The 13730-nt window shown below is 44.0% G+C and overlaps 1 protein-coding gene across 2 annotated transcripts in view; it reads left to right on the top strand.

Moving 5' to 3' along the window:
* The window catches only part of LOC124794681, a 73804-nt gene that overhangs the window by 58966 nt on the left and 1108 nt on the right, over positions 1 to 13730 (top strand). The gene's annotated exons all lie outside the window — the stretch shown is intronic.

Here is a 13730-nt window from a genome sequence, read left to right as displayed (position 1 = left end):
CACATCTCAGATAACACTACCATTAGTATTCAACGCGTTTTATTTCAAAGATAGTGATTTCACATTGCAAAAGTGTAGAACATAATAAGTAAACAAACCATTTTGTATTTTACTCACACCAAAACAAAAATAGGTAATTGATTTCGCTGTGAAAATCGCTTAACTTCAAATATTCTGACTTGGAAAACATTAAAATACGAAATCAAACTGCTGTCTGTTTGAATACGACAAAAGTTGCTTGAATAAACCGCATAACGATGGGAAGACATTAATAACAGCGCTTTCAAGCAACAACTAACCACGCCCGTCAAGCGATCTGGCGGGCTGTTAAGGAGCACACCCACTTTTATCTTGGACACAGAGCTGCACGATTAGAAGAGATCAATACTTAGCTGTTGAAGACTGCTGTCATGACAGCTGTATTACACCACTTAGCAGCCACCGGTGTGTATATCCATATGAAGCGTTTTTCAAGGCATGCCATACGTGCAAATCTGTCTGGGGAATGGAGGTTAGTTGAACTTATGATCGTTGACAGCATTATGGTCGATCATATTAGTGCTGCACTGGGTAATTTTTAGGGTGACTATAACTAAAAGTAATCTGTGAATGCTGCAGATATTCTACCGAAACACTAAGGTACTGCAGTGTAAAGTGTACGCACTAGATATAAATCTTGACTAACATACTTCATTTTTCGGAACTTCGTGTATGAAATGAAGAGATAGCGAGACACTTTCTGCGGGTACGTGAAAACCATCTGACGCAGCTGTGACGACTCTGGACTCGCATTAGAGAGGTCGGCCGTTCAAGTGCCTTTTTCAGACTTCCAGATTCAGATTTTTGCATGGTTTCCTTAAAAAGTTGAAGACAAATATCTGGACAACTTCTCTGGGAAGCAAAGAGACCTTTTCCTATCCTGTCCTTCCCAAATCTAAGGTTGTGTAACGTCTAATGACATCGTCCACATTAAATCGTACTCATTATTGTGCGTTTGGTGCTATGTGGCTTGGAGAAATTGCAGCTGTCACATAAAAATAATTGAGTTTTTCACGTAAGCTGCTTTTTGATAGTAATTTACTTTATCGGACTAGTTTCGGGCAAGAAGACAAATACTTCTTATAGTATGTTATTTATAGTATATTTTGAAGTAGACAGGGGCTGCAAGGCCCCGCTGCCGGACAGATCCATATATTGCTAAACTCGCAGAACACTTACACTAAGCTCTAACCTACTCAATGTGCTGAGGTGCCGTTGTCCGGCACGTACTCGAGACACACCGAGCGAGGTGGCGCAGTGGTTAGCACACTGGACTCGCATTCGGGAGGACGACGGTTCAAACCCGCGTCCGGCCATACTGATTTAGGTTTTCTTTCATTTCCCTAAAGCGCTTCAGGCAAATACCGGGACGGTTCCTTTGAAAGGGCACGGCCGACTTCCTTCCGCATCCTTCCCTAATCCGGTGGGACCGATGACCTCGATGTTTGGTGCCTTCCCCCAAATCACTCAACCAACCAACTCGAAACACGACGGCAGCGCGTGGGTATGGTAAGAGGTCACTGTCTCAGAGGCCGGTTCGTAGTTTACCTGATTCGCCATCACTGGGGGTCTGCAACCGTCCGCGATGTAGCAAGTGTCGGGCCGGCTGCTGTTGCAATGACGTGATTTCGTTTGCCGTCGCGGTCATTTGCGGCCACTGTGGCGCTGCTACTCTTTTCCATGGCAGCGCCCAAAATTTATTGGCGGCCCCCACAGTATTGTTTTATGACTTTTTGGTTTTCTGTATCATCATTATGTGACTTGCCTTATATGTACTACTTTTTAGCGTATCCCAAAGACGATCTTTCATTCTAATCATACAGGGTGAGTCACCTAACATTACCGCTGGATATATTTCGTAAACCACATCAAATACTGACGAATCGATTCCACAGATCGAACGTGAGGAGAGGGGCTAGTGTAATTGGTTAATAAAAACCATAAAAAATGCACGGAAGTATGTTTTTAACAAAAACCTACGTTTTTTTAAATGGAACCCCGTTAGTTTTGTTAGCACATCTGAACATATAAACAAATACGTAATCAGTGCAGTTTGTTGCATTGTAAAATGTTAATTACATCCGGAGATATTGTAACCTAAAGTTGACGCTTGAGTACCACTCCTTCGCTGTTCGGTCGTGTATATCGGAGAGCACCGAATTACGTAGGGATCCAAAGGGAACGGTGATGGACCTTAGGTACAGAAGAGACTGGAACAGCACATTACGTCCACATGCTAACACCTTTTTATTGTTCTTTTTCACTGACGCACATGTACATTACCATGAGGGATGAGGTACACGTACACACGTGGTTTCCGTTTTCAATTACGGAGTGGAATAGAGTCAGGCCAATGTGGTGGCTATCATTTGCTGCACACAATTGAAATCTCTGGCGTAATAAATGTCGTACACGCCGCAGTACATCTGGTGTAATGTCGCCGCAGGCTGCCACAATACGTTGTTTCATATCCTCTGGGGTTGTAGGCACATCACGGTACACATTCTCCTTTAACGTACCCCACAGAAGGAAGTCCAGAGGTGTAAGATCAGGAGAACGGGCTGGCCAATTTATGCGTCCTCCGCGTCCTATGAAACGCCCGTCGAACATCCTGTCATGGGTCAGCCTAGTGTTAATTGCGGAATGTGCAGGTGCACCATCATGCTGATACCACATACGTCGACGCGTTTCCAGTGGGACATTTTCGAGCAACGTTGGCAGATCATTCTGTAGAAACGCGATGTATGTTGCAGCTGTTTGGGCCCCTGCAATGAAGTGAGGACCAATGAGGTGGTCGCCAATGATTCCGCACCATACATTGTGAGGATTGTCCACGGACCAGTAATGCATGTTCCGTAGATTCACTGCCCCGTGGTTTGTGAAACCCGCTTCATCGGTAAACAGGTAGAACTGCAACGCATTCTCTGTTAATGCCCATTGACAGTATTGCACTCGATGATTAAAGTCATCACCATGTAATTGCTGATGTAGCGACACATGAAACGGGTGAAAGCGGTGACGGTGCAGTATGCGCATGACACTACTTTGACTCAGTCCACCGGCTCTCGCAATGTCCCGTGTACTCATGTGTGGGTTCATGCCAACAGCAGCTAACACACCAACTGCATCCGTTTCTTCTGTGACGGGCCTGTTACGGACCCGTTTGCGTGCTACGACCATACCTGTTGCATACAGTTGGCGGTAGATGTTTTGCAATGTGCGGCACGTTGGATGCTCTCTGTCCGGGTACCGTTCTGCATACACCCTGCAGGCTTCAGCTGCATTTCGTCGATACCCGCCATAGATGAGTATCATCTCCGCCTTTTCAGAGTTCGAATACACCATGGTCACAGTTCCTACAACACTGGCCGGCCGAAGTGGCCGTGCGGTTAAAGGCGCTGCAGTCTGGAACCGCAAGACCGCTACGGTCGCAGGTTCGAATCCTGCCTCGGGCATGGATGTTTGTGATGTCCTTAGGTTAGTTAGGTTTAATTAGTTCTAAGTTCTAGGGGACTAATGACCTCAGCAGTTGAGTCCCATAGTGCTCAGAGCCATTTGAACCCATTTGAACCTACAACACTACACTATCACAGACGTCTGGTAACACGGTGTACTACAGTTGGTCTGCGTGCGGAGACGAATGCAGAATAACAATAGCTGCAAGCGCTACATGCGGACACTGCGACAGCTAGACCAAACCACAACAGTGCACTACAGCCACACTCGTAAACACGGTCGTCATCGTAAACATGTCCCTGCAGATGCTGCTCGCCGACCGTGGCCCGTGTTTGTTACAACACGCAACTGAACGTCGGAGGTTTCAAGCGTCAACTTTAGGTTACGATATCTACGGATGTAATTAACATTTTACAATGCAACAAACGGCACTGATTAGGTATTTGTTTATATGTTCAGATGTGCTAACAAAACTAACGTGGTTCCATTTTAAAAAAAACGTAGGTTTGTGTTAAAAAACATACTTCCGTGCATTTTTGTATGGTTTGTATTAAACAATTACACTAGCCCCTCTCCACACGTTCGGTCTGTGGAATCGGTTCGTCAGTATTTGATGTGGTTTACGAAATATATCCAGCGGTAACGTTAGGTGACTCACCCTGTATAATAATACTATTGTGTGATGTATACACGTATATATATGCTATCAGACTAAGAAATTTTTATGAGAATATGCAGCGTTCGAAATGTGGTGCTACAGAAGAATGCTGAAGGTTAGATGGGCGGATCACATAACTAATGAGGAGGTATTCAAAAATGGTTCAAATGGCTCGGAGCACTATGGGACTTAACATCTGTGGTCATCAGTCCCCTAGAAATTAGAACTACTTAAACCTAATTAACCTAAGGACATCACACACATCCATGCCCGAGGCAGGATTCGAACCTGCGACCGTAGCAGTCCCGCGGTTCCGAGGAGGTGTTGAATAGGATTGGGGAGAAGAGGAGTTTGTGGCACAACTTGACTAGAAGGAGGGATCGGTAGGTAGGACATGTTCTGAGGCATCAAGGGATCACCAATTTAGCATTGGAGGGCAGCGTGGAGGGTAAAAATCGTAGAGGGAGACCAAGAGATGAATACACGAAGCAGATTCAGAAGGATGTAGGCTGCAGTACGTACTGGGAGATGAAGAAGCTTGAACAGGATAGAGTAGCATGGAGAGCTGCATCAAACCAGTCTCAGCACTGAAGACCACAACAACAACAACAACAATGCAGCTGTCAGTGGGGACTGCTTTACGTGCGAAGACCATCATTTTTTCTTCTAGTTTGTATTATCTCTATATTTACATGAACAGCAACTGGTACAGACAAGTGCATTTTCTCGTAAAAATTTCTTACGAAACATCGCATTGGCATACGCTAAAAAAGACTACACACGAGGCCTATTCGGAAAGTAAGACCCAATCGTCGTGTAACAAAAACCACAAAAAAAAAACCAAAAGTATTTTATTTGCAACAGTTAGCTACACCTTGCAGCTACTTCTCTACATAGTCGCCACTCCGACTTCGACATTTGTCGTAGCATTGTACCAGCTTTCCAATAGTCTTGTGTATTCTGCTGCCGAGTACTGTGTACCTGTCTGGTTGGAAAGTGTACATGTGAAGAAGTTAGACACAAAACTGAACCACACAATGCGCTGTATTACTGCTTCCATCAAATCAACTTTATGCAACTGGTTAGCTGTATTGAGTCACATCCCTCCACCTCACTTAAGGCGGAAACAAGTTCTAATGATGGATGCCAAGAAAATCTCTGCATCACCCTCTCTACCACTGCACCAGGAATTCTGTCATTCGCCATAGCAGCGATTGCTATCAAGAAGACCAGCAAGTGTTACTGCAGGACAACTCATCGCGGATGGTTTTGATCTAAATGAAAGCTGGAAGCATGAATGGCCAACAAAAACATTGGGAACAAGTGTCCATCACCTTGATCCCACAAAGAAGCCAAAAGGTTTTGACCTACCGAGGAACCTCTGGTGCCGCCTCAACAGGTTAAGGACTGGACATGGTTGTTGAAGCTACTTCAGGTACAAATAGGGCTGGATCAGTTCACCATTGTGTGAATGTAATCAAGAAGAGCAGACAATTGAACATCTAGTCCAACGCTGTCCACTTCACTCATGCCGTGGAATTCCCGACGACTTGTTCACTCCCATACCCAGCATAATTAATTGGTTGAAAGACACGGACTTTAAGGTTTAATCTTGTCTTATATCATATGTATATTGTATAAAATCACTTGCCTTATAGCAAATGTATATTGTATAAATTCACCATACGGTTAAATAATAAATAAATAAAATAGCTTCATCATACAAGGCAGCCGCCTGTGCTTTCTACCAATTCTCTACGCTGATCTGCAGCTTTTTGTCTGTGCCAAAATGTTCTCTTCATAGCCAGCGGTTCATGTAAGTAGAGAACAAAATCAGAGTCAGCCATATCCGGGCTGTATTGAGGGTGATCAAACACTTCCCATCGGAAACGCTGGGGGAGCGTCCTCGATGCTCCCGCAGTGCGCTGCCGAGGACCGTCATAAAAAAGGAAATGCTTAACAGTTACGTTGTTTGAGGTTGCCTGAAATCAAGCGGTATCTCTCACAGACTTTCATACTCGGCGGGAGACACCATTTTCTAGGCGTCTTTACGTGCTCTTTATTCGCTGAGAACAGAAAAGAGTAACGTGACGCGATCGACGGACATGCTAGAGACACTGCCCGAAACATCTATGCAAAGCTTCATCGAATTTTCACTGAGGCTTCGCCTTACTTTCCGAATAACCCTCGTATAAGGCAAGTCAGGTTTTGATAATATAGGAAACCACATATCCGTAAAACGTTGTATCGTAAACAACATATTGTAAGAAGTAAACCTGACCGGATACTTACGCGTGTTAGCACCCCGCTTCCGTGATTCACGGAAGCGCCCCGGACCCGGATCGAATCCGCCCGACAAATTAAAGATGACCGCCTGAGGATCTTAGGAGGTTTCCGGCACCCGACGAGGTGAATAACACGCTTCTGGCCATGTCTCATCTGAATCACACAATTCGAAGCGTTTAGAAAACGTACTTACATTTTCACATGGGATAACATAATATGGGTACACAAATTCCGTCCGGAGAGGGGGGCGGGGGGCGGGGAGAGGGGGTTGCGACAGGAACGACAGCCAGCCATCAATGTCAAAGACAACAATTAACAAGTCGAGCCTGTGAAGATACGGGAGTCAGGCCAGGAAAAAGGAGTTTTATCTTCTATAATGCAGACGCCGTTGATGACGTTTTGTAGAAAACTGGCCTGGCAATACCGTGGGTGTGTGAAATACAGTTTAATTCTTACTGTAAGTGAACACAGCAACCAAGTACTGTTAATAATGCTAGTTATTAAGACTGAAAACAGAAGCGTACCGATTTTACTCATGAAATATGAAGTACCAAGAGTAGAATTACTAGTTGATGAATTGGTTAAGGGGGGTAATAGTAGCAGAAAGTAGTAGTGCTAGAAAGTAGTTTTTTTGCCTCTTTGTTTCTTTGTTGCACTGTTCGATTTATCACGTACTATTGTTGTAATATTAGGATCTTTTTGCTTTGGTACTTACAAACAATTCCAAGAAGATCCTAATATTATAATAATACTACCTAAAAATCTAATACTGCAACATAGGAGTATGACGTACAAATACTTTTTTTCCTCTCCCTCCAAAACTCATTCATTTTCTTAGAATAAACTCATTTCCTATCATGTGATCATTTCACACCAGCTGTTTTTCTTTTTGCTTTAGCTTACTGAAAACTTTGTATTTCTTGACTTCTAGTCTGAATTTGTCTCCGTCGAATAAGGCCTCCTGTTCAACCTGCAATTTATATAAGTCTTTTTTTGTCTTGCCTCTCCTCACATTTTCTTTACCTGTTTTCCTGTTTTGGAAGGATGTGTCAATCTTCTATGTTAATATTTCCTCCTCTCTAAATGTCCATGGAGTATAACACGTCTTTTCCTGATCTCGTTTGTTTTTTTAGGGCACAATGAGTAAATTTTCTTATTTGGTCTCAAAACCCAGTTGCCATGTTTTTCTTGATTGGACCTAATATTTTTCGCACGAATCTTCTTTCTGTCTTTTCCAAATCTTCTAACGTCCTTTTGCATCCGTAGAAAAATAGTCTTTCAGATCCACAGAGGACTTCTGGTTTCACACTGTATTATCATGCTTTAATTTAACTTCTTTAGAAAAATATTTTTTTGTGTTGTTCGTGTGCGCTCTTTTGAATTTTTTCAGTTCTGATTTTAGTTCCTTCTGTTTCTCTTATTATGTTCATATACTCATCCAGATATTTAAAGTTGTCCGCTTTCTTGATGTTGCCGTGTTTGGTTTTTAAAATTCTTAGTGAGTTACTTTGATTGATCATGTTTTCTGTCTTTTAAAACGATATTTCTAGAGCTATCTTCTAAGGTGTTTACTTCAGAAGTTCAAGTTTTTTCTTTTAGTTCTCTGAGGTTCCACATATTATTACGATATCGCCGGAAAAGTCCAAACGATTTGTTGCTTCTGTAGACCACCCAAGTTCACATAGTTATTAACTTTTTTCCTTACTCTATTTTTTATTCTCTTGTAATTTTGCCATCACTCAGTTGAATTATGATGATTACAAGCCGTTTCCTTGTCTGACTTCTGATACTATTAAGTCATGATTGCTGTGTTGTTCTTGGGAAGCGTCGACAGTATGTTCTCCAGATCTTCCCATAAGTTTTCTACTTTGTCTCCATTTTACCTGTTGTCTGTAGAAATGATTATGGGGCATGTTCTGAAAGTAAATGTACTAAATTTTTATATTTTTAGAAAAAGTATATTTGAAAAAAATTAAACAGAATATTGTCGATACGTTGATACAGTTGTTGACCGTTTTTTCATATAATCGCCATGTATGTGGTGAGCCGTTGCACAAACTTCTTCACGCCCTGGTAGAAGAAATCTCCTTCTATCTCTTTCCCGCACTTTAGAGGATCTTTCTGCCCGTGCTCGTCGATTGAAAATTTAAGTCCACTTATGTGTGCCTTCAGGAAGGGGAAAATATGAAAAGCTAAAAGGCGCCAAGTCAGGGGAATACAGGGTTTTGTTCATATCATCCCAACCAAACGAGTGCAGGAGCACCTTGGTGGCTGAGGCTGTGTGATGACGGACCTTGTCGTGCAACAAGCACACTCCGTTTGTCAGCATTCCCCTCCTTTTGTTTTTAATGCTCCTTCTTTTCTTTTAAAGGACTCTCTATATCATTTTGCACTGATGTCTCTCCCTGAGACAGAAATTGTAGTTTTGAATTATTTAGGAGATGAGGAATTGGTGTGACGCCACGGTGACGATTGTTTTTTTGTCTCAGGCGTGTAACGAGCAGTCCACACATCATCTCGAGTAACAACACAGCTCGAAAAATCCTCACGTTAAAATTTAGATCGCTCAAGGAACTCACGGACGCTACTGATTGGATTTTTCGTGTGTTACTATGCCAGTTGTTTTGGGACGCATATTGCTCAGAGTTCCATCGTTTCTGTGAGTGTCTCGTATAAGAGATTTATAGAGAGTTGCAGAATAATCAGAGAAAATTCATACACTGTCGATTGGTGGTCTTCACGAACAGTTTCCTCGACTTTTTGGACCAATTCATCTGTCAAAATGGAAGGTCTTCCACTCCTCTGTTCGTCATGAACGTTTATTCAGACTCTGCTAAAATTCATGCACCATTTAAAAACACTCGTTCTATTCATAACACCTTCACCGTAAACCGTTTTTATTCGCGGAAGATTTCTGTAGATGTTATTCATTTCGAGAGTTGGAAACGGAACACAGAATGTAGCTCGTACTTGGTGGGATTTCTTACCGACATCTTCCACACAACTGGATACTACAACACGAGTTTACATATTACCGTGTTCCCTCCGTGCTTGCTCTGGTTAGGGGTCCACCCGCTATCGTTCAGTGTTGCCAACACTCAAAAAACAAAAGCCCACAGCCCTTTATGGTAACAGTACACTTACTTTCTGAACTTGCCTTGTATTATGTACACCTTTTACTATACACGGAATTGTTAGTTGTACGACCATTGTTAACTTTCAAGGTAATAGGTCGCAATTTATTTACTGTATTTATTTATATATCGTATGGTTTTTAAGCACACCAGTAAATATAATACAAACAATAACACACGTAATTTACAAACAAACATCTAAATTGTAAAATAATCAACTGCATCATTCGTTGCGATCAAGAAATCGTCGGAAGTACCACTATAGTACCACGATAAGCCCTGTTGGTACTATTTGACGATCGGTTTGCCTGACTGCTCCGCAATCGCAATTTGGAATTGGAGACTTGCATCATGTCTGAAGAGAGTCCATGTTTCTGCCATGATTTGTGCGTATTCTGTTAAACATTGTCCATGTTGTGTTCGATTGGTCAAAGGCAGGAGGTTTCTTTCTTATTCAGTACAAGTGTTGGAAATGTGGAGAAACGCCTTCGTCCATTCTCGTTCCCATGAGCCTTCTAGGTCGAATTAAGAAATGTGCATTTCAATTGCTGTTTTCACGGATGGTTTTCTACACACATAAAATTTTTTTTTTTTGTTCAAATGTGTGTCAAATCTTATGGGACTTAACTGCTAAGATCATCAGTCCCTAAGCTTACACACTACTTAACCTAAATTATCCTAAGGACAAACACACACACCCATGCCCGAGGGAGGACTCGAACCTACGCCGGGACCAGCCGCACACTCCATGACTCCAGCGGCTAGACTGCTCGGCTAATGCCGCCCGGAAAAAAAAAGCATGACCCCAGTTCCCAGAACTCCTGAAGACAGACGTTGACCGTGGGTATTGCATCACAGACACAATCCAGTTGACTGTTCAGAGATGTCACTAAACCCGCCCAAAGACGTAAACAACCTTGCATGAGCAGCGCCTATTAGACTGAGGGGGTCCGACAGCCGATCAGTTCCAGTCATTCCACCAGGAAGGAGGTACATGGCTGGTGCTATCTGTAGTTCAACCATGCCTAGACGATCAATACAGCGGTTCGATCGCGTCCGCATTGTTTCTTTGTGCCAGGAAGGTTTCTCAACAAGGGAAGTGTCCAGGCGTCTAGGAGTGAGCCAAAGCGATGTTGTTCTGACATGGAGGAGATACAGAAAGACAGGAGCTGTCGATGTCATGCCTCGCTCAGGCCGCCCAAGGGGTACTGCTGCAGTAGATGACCTCTTCCTAGGGCTTATGGCGCCGAGGAACCCTGACAGCAATGCCACCATGTTGAATAATGCTTTTCGTGCAGCCACAAGACGTCGTCTTACGACTCAAACTGTACAATAGGCTGCATGATGCGCAATTTCCCTCCCGACGTCCATGGCGAAGTCCATCTTTGCAACCACGACACCATGCAGCCCAGTACAGAGGGGCCCAACAACACGCCGAATGGACTGTTCAGGATTGGAATCACGTCCTCTTCAGCGATGAGTGTCGCATAAGCCTTCAACCAGACAATCGTCGGAGACGTGTTTGGAGGCAACTCGGTCAGGCTGGACGCCTTAGACACACTGTCCAGCGAGCCCAGCAAGTTGGGGGTTCCCTGCTGTTTGGGGTGGCATTATGTCGGGCCGACATACGCCGCTGCTGGTCATGGAAGGCGCCGTACGGGTGTACGATACACGAATGCCATTCTCCAACCGATAGTGCAACCATATCGGCAGCATATTGGCGAGGGATTCGTTTTCATGGACGACAGTTCGCGGCCCCATCGTGCACATCTTGTGAATGCCTTCCGTTCAGGATAACGACATTGCTCAAGTAGAGTGGCCAGCATGTTCTCCAGACATGAATCCTATCAAACATGCCTGGGATAGATTGAAAGTGGCTGTTTGTGGACGATGTGACCCTCCAATCACTCTGAGGGATCTAAGCCGAATCGCCGTTGAGGAGTGGGACAATCTGGACCAACAATGCCTTGATGAACTTAAGGATAGTGTTCCACGGGGAATAAAGCCATGCAACAATGCAAGAGGACGTGCTACTGGGTATTGGAGGTACCAGTGTGTACAGCAATCTGGACCACCACCTGCGAAGGTCTTGCTGTATGGTGGTACAACACGCAATGTGTGGGTTTCATGAGCAATGAAAAGAGCGGAAATGATGTTTATGTTGATCTCTATTCCAATTTGCTGTACAGGTTCCGCAACTCTCGGAACCGAGGTGATGCAAAACGTTTTTTGATGTGTGTATATCGAAGTTTTCCTTCAAGGATAACCTCATCTTGATTGATAGGAAGTTGCGGGTTGCCTTGCACGCGTTTAAATTAGCGGAGTAGAGCTGCTGTTCGTCGAAGTGGGGGCGGAATGTGGGTCAATATGGAGAGCCATTCGACGGAGACTGATCATAGTGCACCACTATTAATTCTCATTGTGTTGTTCAGCTGTGCGTCGAGAGTTTGTGTATATGTGCGCGCTATTGAGCCATACAGGAGCACCATATCCCGCAGCAGAGTAGACTAGCACAAGTACTAAAGTGCACAGAGTTTCAGCAGCGAAGCCCCAGGCTGATTTGCAGTGCTTATGCAGGGTGTTGTTCCTAGTTCGTATCTTCGCATTCGTGTTTTCCAGATGATTCTTGTAGGAGAGTGTTCTGTCAAATGTAAACCCTATATATTTTGGGTGCTGATAGTGTCAAGTAGTCTGTCACCAGAATAGACCTGGAGCTGTCTATTCGCCACTCTGTTGTACAAATGAAAGTAAGCCATGTCTGTCTTGCTGAGGTTTGGTTTCAGTCTCCATCTCCAACAGTATCACTGGATCAGATGTTGTCTTCCATTTCTTCAAAGCTGTGCAGAATCAATAAGTAGATAATAATTTCAAAAAGCCACTTGACTGCGTAAATATAATTGGAAGTGAAAATTAAAAAAAAGTTTGAGAACATAAGTACTGAGTTATTTGTGTGTTGCTTAGATCGAAAATCTTGTCTATTTTTACACCATTGTTGTTTGTATTTGCCGAATAATAAGCTATGGTTATATTCGTGTTTTCATGTAATATTTCCGTAGACGTCCATCCTACCGACCAACATGCTGCTCTCCTAATACGACTGAGATGACAAAAGTCATGCGATGCCTCCTAATATCGTGTCGGACCTCCTTTTGCTCGGCGTAGTGCAGCAGCTTGATGTGGCATGGACTCAACAAGTCGTTGGAGGCCCCTGCAGAGATATTGAGCCATGCAACCTCTATAGCTGCCCATAAGTGCGAAATTCTTGCCGGTGCAGGATTTTCTACAAGAACTAACCTCTCGACTACGTCCCATAAATTTCCAATGAGATTCATGTATGGCGATCAGGGTGACCAAATCATTCATATCGCATCGTCCAGAATGTTCTTCTAACCAATCACGAACAATTGTGGCTCGGTGACAAGGCACCTTGTCATACAGAAAAATTCCATCGTTGTTTGGGAACATGGAGTCCAAAAATGGTTCAAATGGCTCTGAGCACTATGGGACTTAACATCTACGGTCATCAGTCCCCTAGAACTTAGAACTACTTAAACCTAACTAACCTAAGGACAGCACACAACACGCAGTCATCACGAGGCAGAGAAAATCCATGACCCCGCCGGGAATCGAACCCGAGATCCCGGGCGCGGGAAGCGAGAACGCTACCGCACGACCACGAGCTGCGGACATGGAGTCCATGAGCGGCTGCAAATTGACTCCAAAAAGCCTAACATAGTTAATCCCAGTCAATGGCCTGTTCATCTGGACCAGACGACCCAGTACATTCCATGTAAACACAGCTCACACCATTATGGAGCCACTATAAGCCTGCACAGTACATTGTTGACAACTTGGGTCCATTGGCTTCGTGGGGTCAGCTTCACACTAGAATCCTGCCATCAGGTCTTACCAACTGAAATCGGGACTGATCTCAGCAGGCCAAGTTGTTCCAGTCGATTTGGGTTCAACTCATATGGTCACGACCTCAGGAGAGGCGCTGCAGGCGATGTGGTGCTGTTAAGCAAAGGAAATAGCGTCGGTCGTCTGCTGCCATACTCCATTTACGCCCGATTTCGTCGGTCTTTTTAACGGACACGCTCGTCGCACTTTCCACGTTAATTTCTGCGGTTGTTTCATGCAGTGTAGCACTAATCATT

The sequence above is a fragment of the Schistocerca piceifrons genome, chromosome 1 (genome assembly GCF_021461385.2).
Source record: "Schistocerca piceifrons isolate TAMUIC-IGC-003096 chromosome 1, iqSchPice1.1, whole genome shotgun sequence".
NCBI classification, from domain to species: Eukaryota; Metazoa; Arthropoda; class Insecta; order Orthoptera; family Acrididae; genus Schistocerca; species Schistocerca piceifrons.
Note: the sequence above shows the minus strand (reverse complement) of the source record. Positions and strands in the feature narration are given on the sequence as shown.